The sequence below is a fragment of the Gigantopelta aegis genome, chromosome 10 (genome assembly GCF_016097555.1).
Source record: "Gigantopelta aegis isolate Gae_Host chromosome 10, Gae_host_genome, whole genome shotgun sequence".
Classification (NCBI taxonomy): domain Eukaryota; kingdom Metazoa; phylum Mollusca; class Gastropoda; order Neomphalida; family Peltospiridae; genus Gigantopelta; species Gigantopelta aegis.
Window position 1 is genome coordinate 57595954 of NC_054708.1, and position 9725 is coordinate 57605678.

The 9725-nt window shown below is 36.3% G+C and overlaps 1 long non-coding RNA gene across 2 annotated transcripts; it reads left to right on the top strand.

The window, feature by feature from the left end:
- Positions 1-1754: 1754 nt before the first annotated feature.
- LOC121384143 lies at positions 1755-9567 on the top strand. 2 transcript variants are annotated; one of them, XR_005959349.1, is made up of 5 exons: positions 1755-1891; positions 2632-2853; positions 4630-4922; positions 5195-5388; positions 8183-9567. It is a non-coding gene; the product is annotated as an uncharacterized LOC121384143 (long non-coding RNA). The 2 variants fall into 2 exon arrangements; XR_005959350.1 differs by having other exon boundaries at positions 4630-4844.
- Positions 9568-9725: the final 158 nt, after the last annotated feature.

The following is a 9725-nucleotide window of genomic DNA, read 5'->3' on the forward strand; positions in this document are numbered from 1 at the left end:
GTTTACATATATATGTGATTTAAGGCCTTGGTACATCTGGTGTATGATTCTAAAGAATTTGCCGTTTATATTATTATATAATAACTTTTGCCATAGATTAGTTCGTGAAACCATGTCGAAAGCTTTCTGAAAATCAACAAACACGCAGTACAACTTCTTTTTTCTTTTTTTCAAGATATCTATCAAATTATGTAAGGTGAATATGTGGTCTGTTGTGGAGTAGCCTTTACGAAAAGAAGCCTGGACTTCACTCATGATATTATTTTCTTCAATAAATATATTTAAACGGTTATTGAGTATAGATGTAGATAACTTAGAACAACAGCAAAGCAATGTGATCGGTCGGTAGTTTTCAGGCGATAGGCGGTTTCCTTTATTTTAAAAAATTGGTATGATGATACCATTGAGCCATTCCTCCGGCAAAACACCGTGCTCGATGAGTATGTTAAAAAGTTTAACGTAAACTGGCAAGAGAATTGTTGCGGTTGATTTAATGTACTCGTTAACGACTTTGTCAATACCAGCAGCTTTACCCATAGCCGACTGGTAAGTGTTACATGGAGACTGAAAGTAACATTGTATAACAACTGTATGGGAGTAAATTACAGATAATGAAAAAGAAGATTGCATAATGGTCTTACTTCAAATTTAGGTCTGCTGAAAGATCTGGATAAATTTGTAATAAGTAAAATACACAGGTATCACCAGATGCCAGTGTGTTCATGAGGAGGACAAAGACTGGCATTGTTGACTAGGTAAATGATCCAGAATAGTTAAAACATGGTTGTTGAGTAATCAGTAGAATGTTTAATCCATTAGCATTTCTGTCTCACTCTACAAAGTAAACAGCCGAGATACAAGTATTACTTTTTTCGGATGGCAGTGATGGCATCAACTTTTGAATTAAAGTTTTGCCTTTAGGTCCTAGATCATTGACACTTGGTTGATAGTTGCACCTGTGGATGTTCATCACAGTGCACAAGTATGTTTATGGTAGCCGAGACATTTTCATTTGTTTCTTGCTACAGCTCTTGACAAATAAAAATAATTTCCATTGAAACATAAATATGAAATGGAAGCTAATCTTTAATGATGTAAATGTTACAACAGATGAAATTCTATTGTCTTATATGCAAAATGAAAAATAATCTGTTTAACATAAAGGGATTAAAAATTATGACTTCTGTTTTCTTTAAACATTTTTATGTTAAATATTATAGTTCATAAAAAATTTGTTTATTTAAAATTCATTCTATTCTATATTCACCGGCCTCGGTGGCATAGTGGTTAGGTCATCGGTCTACAGGCTGGTAGGTACTGGGTTCGGATCCCAGTCGACACATGGGATTTGTAATCCAGATACTGACTCCAAACCCTGAGTGAGTGCTCCGCAAGGCTCAATGGGTAGGTGTAAACCACTTGCACCGACCAGTGATCCATAACTGGTTCAACAAAGGCCATGGTTTGTGCTATCCTGCCTGTGGGAAGCGCAAATAAAAGATCCCTTGCTGCCTGTCGTAAAAGAGTAGCCTATGTGGCGACAGCGGGTTTCCTCTCAAAATCTGTGCGGTCCTTAACCATATGTCTGACGCCATATAACCGTAAATAAAATGTGTTGAGTGCGTCGTTAAATAAAACACTTCTTTCTTTCTTTTTTTTTCTATTCTATATTCTGTTAATATAGGCATGTGCCTGTTTGCCAATCCCATACCTAATGTTAAAATTAAATGTTTAAAACAAAAATTTATTGCAGGTGATGGTGACCATTAACAACGAAGGTTACAAGTTCTGTAAGATCCGTGTACGCACTGTGAAGACTCCTCAGATTGGGGACAAGTTCGCCAGTCGTCACGGACAGAAAGGAACTTGTGGAATTACTTACAGACAAAAGGTGAAGAGATTGGTTTTTTTTCTCTATTTTATAGTAAAATATCTAGACGTGAAATTGTTCATCTTGTTTCTCAATCTCTCTGCTTATTGACTTCCTTTAAAGCAGCTGATTTTTTTATTGTTGATATTGTTCTATCAGGTATAAATAATGTTTCAGAATTACTGATTAGAGTTTAAAAGAAAATAATTAAAAATGGCACAGCTTTCTTATCGGAGATATTTTGTTCAGTTAATAATAAAAAAAATTTTAATTAATTTTTAAATATATGTTTATTGTCCCCAGACCTATATGACAGTGTGAGTTTTTGTCTCTCCTTGATGAAGTAAAAACAAATTATGGGTATTAATTTTCCTGTGGCAACTTTATCAACATTGAGTTTAGCTCTATAGTGTCAAGTTTTTGCATGATCCATTGCTCGCAAACTATAAGTCCTAGATCACTGAAACTTAGTTTCTCGTTGCATCATGAATGTTCACCACAAAGTATGTTGAAAAATTATCAATTTATTAAATTAAAGTTTTAATTTAATTTTTTTTTTTTAAAGAATTAATTAATTCTGAATGTTACATCACAAATTATTTCTTTATTCACTGAATCAGTTTGTGGTAGATAACATTTAATGTGGCAGAATTCTTGTACGATTGTTGTTCTTGTTTGTTCAGTAACTTTATAAAAGTTGTAAGAAATGCTTTTGTTATGAAATAGATAAATTAGTATGTTGCAATTTTTGTTCAATTCAGGACATGATGTTTACTGTTGAAGGCATCAGTCCCGACATAATCATCAACCCTCATGCCGTCCCGTCTCGTATGACCATTGGTCACTTGATCGAGTGCCTGCAGGGCAAGGTTGCTGCTAACAAGGGTGAGATTGGTGATGCTACACCTTTCAACGACACTGTGAACATCCAGAAAATCTCAAACCTCTTGCATCAATACGGATACCACCAGAGAGGAAACGAAGTATGTTTGTTTATATATAAGAAACATTTTAAAAATACTAAACCACATAATAATGCTTTATGTAGGAATGGATTTTTCATAATTTTTTTGTCTAATTTCGGCTCTTGTTTTGTTTTTGGGTTTTTTGCACAAACTAGATTGGATTTAGCCTGAATAGACCTTTATTTAAGTAAACAAATATGGTATTTATGGTAGTTTTTTTGAGGTAGGTAAAAAGTAACTTCATTTTAATGTGTGTTATTTAATATCTAATATGTCAGATTGCAGAAAATAAAAAATGACCCATTAAAACAAACTATTCTAAAATTACTAAGCTGGAACTTGACTAATTTCACTGGCTAATGAAAGTCCAGCAGCATTTGTCCATGTGTTGGTTGGTTGTAAATGTTTACATGCTTACATGCCACTAGAGCTTCAAGCATGTCTGCCCCAGGGCCGAGTCCTGGATAGCCAGGGGTCTGCTCCGGGCTAGAAATTTAACGGGACAATTTAGATATTTACTCTAAAAATTAAATAAATATGGGGACAAATTTAAAAAATATATATAAATTTGTTTGGTGTAATCCCAAAACAATTTACTTAAAAATAAATAATACAATTTCAAATATATCTTAAATTAAACACCAAATTTGGAACGGGCTTCCGAAATAACATAATCTCATAATCTACTTCATATTAATTACTTAAGCCCTTGTCTGGAGAGGGTTGGAGGTTTAAAGGCTCAAAGAGTCACAGGAAATACAATTTTTTTTAAAAATTATATTATTTAGCAGAGGAATACCGAAAATATCGGTAACTAAAGCTTGGCTGGATGGGGGGGGGGGGGGGAAGGAGGGAGGCACGAAAAAGGGGAGAGGGGGCTAACCCCCAGACAAACCTAACTCCCTACGGCCTAAACCGCCTACACCTAGGCGCCTAACCACTAACCTCCGGTGGCACACACCCCCTCCCCCATACCCCACCCAACAAACCCCCCCCCATCCCGCCCAGCCGTCGTGCCCTCCAACATCGGCATCCTCTATTTATCCAGAGGTGGTGTCCCTAGGAGAGGGACAAAATTAAACCACCTCCGGCAAATTCAAAAAGGAGGTGGTGTCCCTAGTAGAGGAACACACATTAAAACACCTCCAATAAGATTCAAATACTCTGCAAGTCCGGCAAGTCGTGGGTGTGAAACGTATTCCAGTGTGTGAAGATCCGAGGCGCCTCTCTGTAGACCAAAAAGAACACAAACGTTACGTCATTCAAAAGACACTGGCACCCTTTAATTTAGAAAACCGACGCCTATGAGAAGTTATGGGTAAAGCATGTGTGTCACAAGTCAAGGGTAATATGTAGTATATATATTGGTGTATATATTGGTTGTGTATATTTTATTAATGAGCTACAGAGTCACTGGGTTTTATTTGTGTGTTTTGGGTACGGGCAAGCCAGAACATTGCATTTAGTTAGCTTGTCAGTTCATTGTTAGTGTACTTTAAGCAATGTAGGAGTATAGTGTTTAATTAAAGTGGAGAGATTGGGGTATAGCTTGGTGTGCGGTGAAAGCAGTGTAGCTTGGGTGAGTGAGTGTTTTTGTGGAATAAAAGGAGTGCATTTGATATTATGAATTACTTGAACATTTTGAGAAAGAGAGAACTATGGTGTTTGAAAAGCTGGTAGAAGAGCGTGAGTAAATATATATATTTGTTATTTTATTGAATGTATAAAATTATGTTTTGTGCATTGTATAATAAGTACAGTACAACGTAGTTATTGGAATTTTTTTTATTGTAGTTTTTATCACCTGATATTACCAATAAAAGTGGATCGTGATATGGTTGTGGTGGATTTCTCGGTGGAATGAGAACATGGTGGATTCTCAGTGGAATGAGAACATGGTGGATTCTCAGTGGAATGAAAACATGGTGGATTTCTCGGTGGAATGAGAACATGGTGGATTTCTCAGTGGAATGAGAACATGGTGAATTTCTCAGTGGAATGAGAACATGGTGAATTTCTCAGTGGAATGATAACATGGTGTATTTCTCAGTGAAATGAGAACATGGTGAAATTGATGTTGAAACATGGTGATTTAAATGATATCGTGATTTAAGACATATTGTTGTTTATTCAGACTAAGTAATTATTAAAAATGTTTTTAAAGCATCTACGCTCTGAAGTTTGAACTTAATTGGTTAACTTATAAACAATATTATGTGACGACATCTTCCTTTGGGTTCAAGATACATATTTAACAGAACACGTTCTATTTTAAAAATTGCTTGACATCAAAATCTATGGACACTGATACTAAAACTGTTTTATTTTAGTGATATTAAAATGGCCTGTTATATTTTAGTGATGGTGGACTGCATTTTGGAGAGATGGAGCGGGACTGTCAGATTGCCCATGGAGCCACTCAGTTTCTGCGAGAACGTTTGTTTGAAGCATCCAACCCATACCGGGTCCATGTGTGTAACATCTGTGGACTGATCGCCATTGCTAACTTGAGAAACCAGACATTTGAATGTCGGATGTAAAAACAAAACACAGGTATGTTGCAATTACAGATACAATAAAAGATAACATCTCGTCTTGATTATAAAGTCTGTATGTTATTTTTCTGAATTTTAAATTAACTGAACCTTAATAGATACTTGTAACAGCAATGCCATCTACCCTCACTCTTATCCATATTATTTGTTCAGACATGGCCGGATATGATTTTCTAATTAACTGAACCTTAAAAGATACTTGTACTAGCAATGCCATCTACCCTCACTCTTATCCATGTTATTTGTTCAGTCATGGCCGGATATGATTTTCTAATTAACTGCACCTTAATAGATACTTGTACTAGCAATGTCATCTACCAGCACTCTTATCCATGTTATTTGTTCAGACATGGCCGGATATGATTTTCTAATTAACTGAACCTTCATAGATACTTGTACTAGCACTGCCATCTACCTGCACTCTTATCCATGTTACCGGCCTCGGTGGCGTCGTGGTAGGCCATCGGTCTACAGGCTGGTAGGTACTGGGTTCGGATCCCAGTCGAGGCATGGGATTTTTAATCCAGATACCGACTCCAAACCCTGAGTGAGTGCTCCGCAAGGCTCAATGGGTAGGTGTAAACCACTTGCACCGACCAGTGATCCATAACTGGTTCAACAAAGGCCATTGTTTGTGCTATCCTGCTTGTGGGAAGCGCAAATAAAAGATCCCTTGCTGCTAATCGGAAGAGTAGCCCATGTAGTGGCGACAGCGGGTTTCCTCTCAAAATCTGTGTGGTCTGTAACCATATGTCTGACGCCATATAACCATAAATAAAATGTGTTGAGTGTGTCATTAAATAAAACATTTCTTTCTTTTCTTATCCATGTTATTTGTTCAGACATGGCCGGATATGATTTTTTAATTAACTGAACCTTAATAGATACTTGTACTAGCAATGCCATCTACCCGCACTCTTATCCATGTTATTTGTTCAGACATGGCCGGATATGATTTTCTAATTAACTGAACCTTCATAGATACTTGCACTAGCAATGCCATCTACCCACACTCTTATCCATGTTATTTATTCAGACGTGGCTGGATATGATTTTCTAATTAACTGCACCTTAATAGATACTTGTACTAGCAATGCCATCTACCAGCACTCTTATCCATGTTATTTGTTCAGACATGGCCGGATATGATTTTCTAATTAACTGAACCTTAATAGATACTTGTACTAGCAATGCCATCTACCAGCACTCTTATCCATGTTATTTGTTCAGACGTGGCCGGATATGATTTTCTAATTAACTGAACCTTAATAGATACTTGTACTAGCAATGCCATCTACCAGCACTCTTATCCATGTTATTTGTTCAGACGTGGCCGGATATGATTTTCTAATTAACTGAACCTTAATAGATACTTGCACTAGCAGTGCCATCTACCAGCACTCTTATCCATGTTATTTGTTCAGATATGGCCGGATATGATTTTCTAATTAACTGAACCTTAATAGATACTTGCACTAGCAGTGCCATCTACCAGCACTCTTATCCATGTTATTTGTTCAGACATGGCCGGATATGATTTTCTAATTAACTGAACCTTAATAGATACTTGTACTAGCAATGCCATCTACCAGCACTCTTATCCATGTTATTTATTTAGACATGGCCGGATATGATTTTCTAATTAACTGAACCTTGAATGATACTTGCACTAGCAATGCCATCTACCAGCACTCTTATCCATGTTATTTGTTCAGACATGGCCGGATATGATTTTCTAATTAACTGAACCTTAATAGATACTTGTACTAGCAATGCCATCTACCAGCACTCTTATCCATGTTATTTATTTAGACATGGCTGGATATGATTTTCTAATTAACTGAACCTTAATAGATACTTGTACTAGCAATGCCATCTACCAGCACTCTTATCCATGTTATTTGTTCAGACGTGGCCGGATATGATTTTCTAATTAACTGAACCTTGAATGATACTTGCTCTAGCTCCTTCTATTATTGGTACTGACAGAGTGTAAAAGATTATTATTGTAATTTTAAATCAGGTGTGTGTATGGCAAGACTTCTGTCTGTGGGCAGATTTAAAAGATACATTGCTGCTAATAAAAAAATTAAGGTTTTCTCTAATGCTGTCAGAATTATCAAATGTTTGACACCCAATAGTTGGTGATTAAGAAATCAGTGTGCTCTAGTGGTGTCACTAAATAATACAAATTGGTCTTCAGAGGAAACTCGCTACATTTTTCTATTAGTAGCAAGAAATCTTTTATATACATTTACGCACAATCACAAACCCTGCAATTAAGAAAACGTCCACAGCAAAAAACAAGCCATGGAAAAAAAATCTAATATAGTTCCCCGCTACATTTTTCTATTAGTAGCAATGAATCTTTTATATACATTACCCACAATCACAAACCCTGCAATTAAGAAAACGTCCATGGCAAAAAACAAGCCGTTGAAAAAAAAATCTAATATAGTCCACAGCAAAAAAGTGCAGTGGAGAATGAAAAACTCCACGGCATTGCTGATTGCTGTGGCCAATTGCAGGGGTTGCAGTCAGGACCACACATACCAGATATACCAGTCAGAAAATGGGTTCACCAATTCTAGCACTTTACTGAGCTAGATCACACACCCAGTGTGGCAATGCAATGCCTTAACTTCTTTCCCTAAAACCCAACCCATAACCCCCATCTCCTGGATGTGCAGCCCAGAACTGTGTGCTGCCAATTTATGGGATAGAAGCAGACATTATAACGAAGTAAAATGTTATTCCATTTCACCATGGTTACGACTTGTTCTGTATTTCAGATTTCACAAGTACGGATGCCATACGCTTGCAAGTTGCTGTTTCAGGAGCTTATGTCCATGAGCATAGCTCCCAGAATGCTCGTCAGTTGAGGCAGCAAGACGGACAAACATTGTGTGAAAAAAATAACAGCTTTATTGAGTAATCAGAGAAGAGAAACGCCCCAGTTTTAGAAGAAAGCTAAAGACTTATCATCGACATTGATGGGTGAACACATTCCAAATTGAAGTGTGAGGATGAACGCACCAATAGCTATCTTAAGATGACTGGATGGCATACAAGGGTGCTATGCGACAAACTCATCCATCTGAAAGAACCCATTGCATACCTGTTGGTGTAATTCTGTATGTTGTTCATAGTTGTGTGTGACATTCATTCAGATAATACCATCAGTTTGTGGTAAAAATGAGATAAACACAAGATGATACTTCAGAGCTGCCATAAGCACAGTTGTGTGATGTACAGTGAATAATAAGACCGACTTCTGTTCACAAGAATCCCTATACTTAACAGGACTAGATGTTTATACTGTCCATCAGCAAATAGGACACTTGTAAATACAGTAAGATGGTTATTATGTCTAGTCCCAAGTTACCGTATTATGTCGGAGTTTGGTATTATCAGTTATACCAACTGAAATTGTAAAAAATGCAGTGTATTTATATCTACAGAATGTACACTCCATGACGACTTTCTCAGTGCAAGTAGCTTTTGATTCTATTAATTATTTTATACTTGATCAGATCTGTAGTACAACAGATGATGGTACTGGTAAGGAAATAAAACCCAGTTGCACAAGCACAAGTTTTAATATTAAAATAGTTCAGTAATACATGTTTTTTTAATGAACTTCCATGCTCAAAATAAAAGAAAATGAACTACAGAATTTAGATGTCTAATAACAATTCTCAATTTTGTGTTCATACAGGAGTCATTACAACAGGTTTTTGAAATTAAATTGTCACATTTAAAAAAAAATTGTATTGAAGTACAAAAAATGTAAAGCAAATCTTCCTTCTAAATACTGTGACATTAGTTACCCAAAAGGAACATCACAAATAATACTTAGTATAGCGTTTACAACAGATGCAAAACAAAATTACTATTGTAAATTTAGATCTTATGCTGTAACATATGTTCATGTGTACATAATTTATTCTATTTTGTACAGTTCATTCAATAAAAGAAATTCAAAACATGTTGTCATTCTACTTTTCACTTTGTAAAAATTCTTGTATATACTGTTTTTGAGCTATGCAGTACTCTGATGGGTTAAAGTTTGTTGTGGTAATTTTTACAGTCAGAGAGGAAACCCTCTACATTTTTCCATTAGTAGCGAGGGATTTTTTTATATGCACCAACCCACAAACAGGATAGTACATACCACAGCCTTTGATATACCAGTCATGGTGCACTGGCTGGAGCGAGACGACCCACTAATAGGGATCGATCCTAAACCGCCCACACACCAAGCGAGTGCTTTACCACTGCAAAGAGTAACACATCTAAAACATTTGTAAACAAAACAAACCAACAAAAACATGG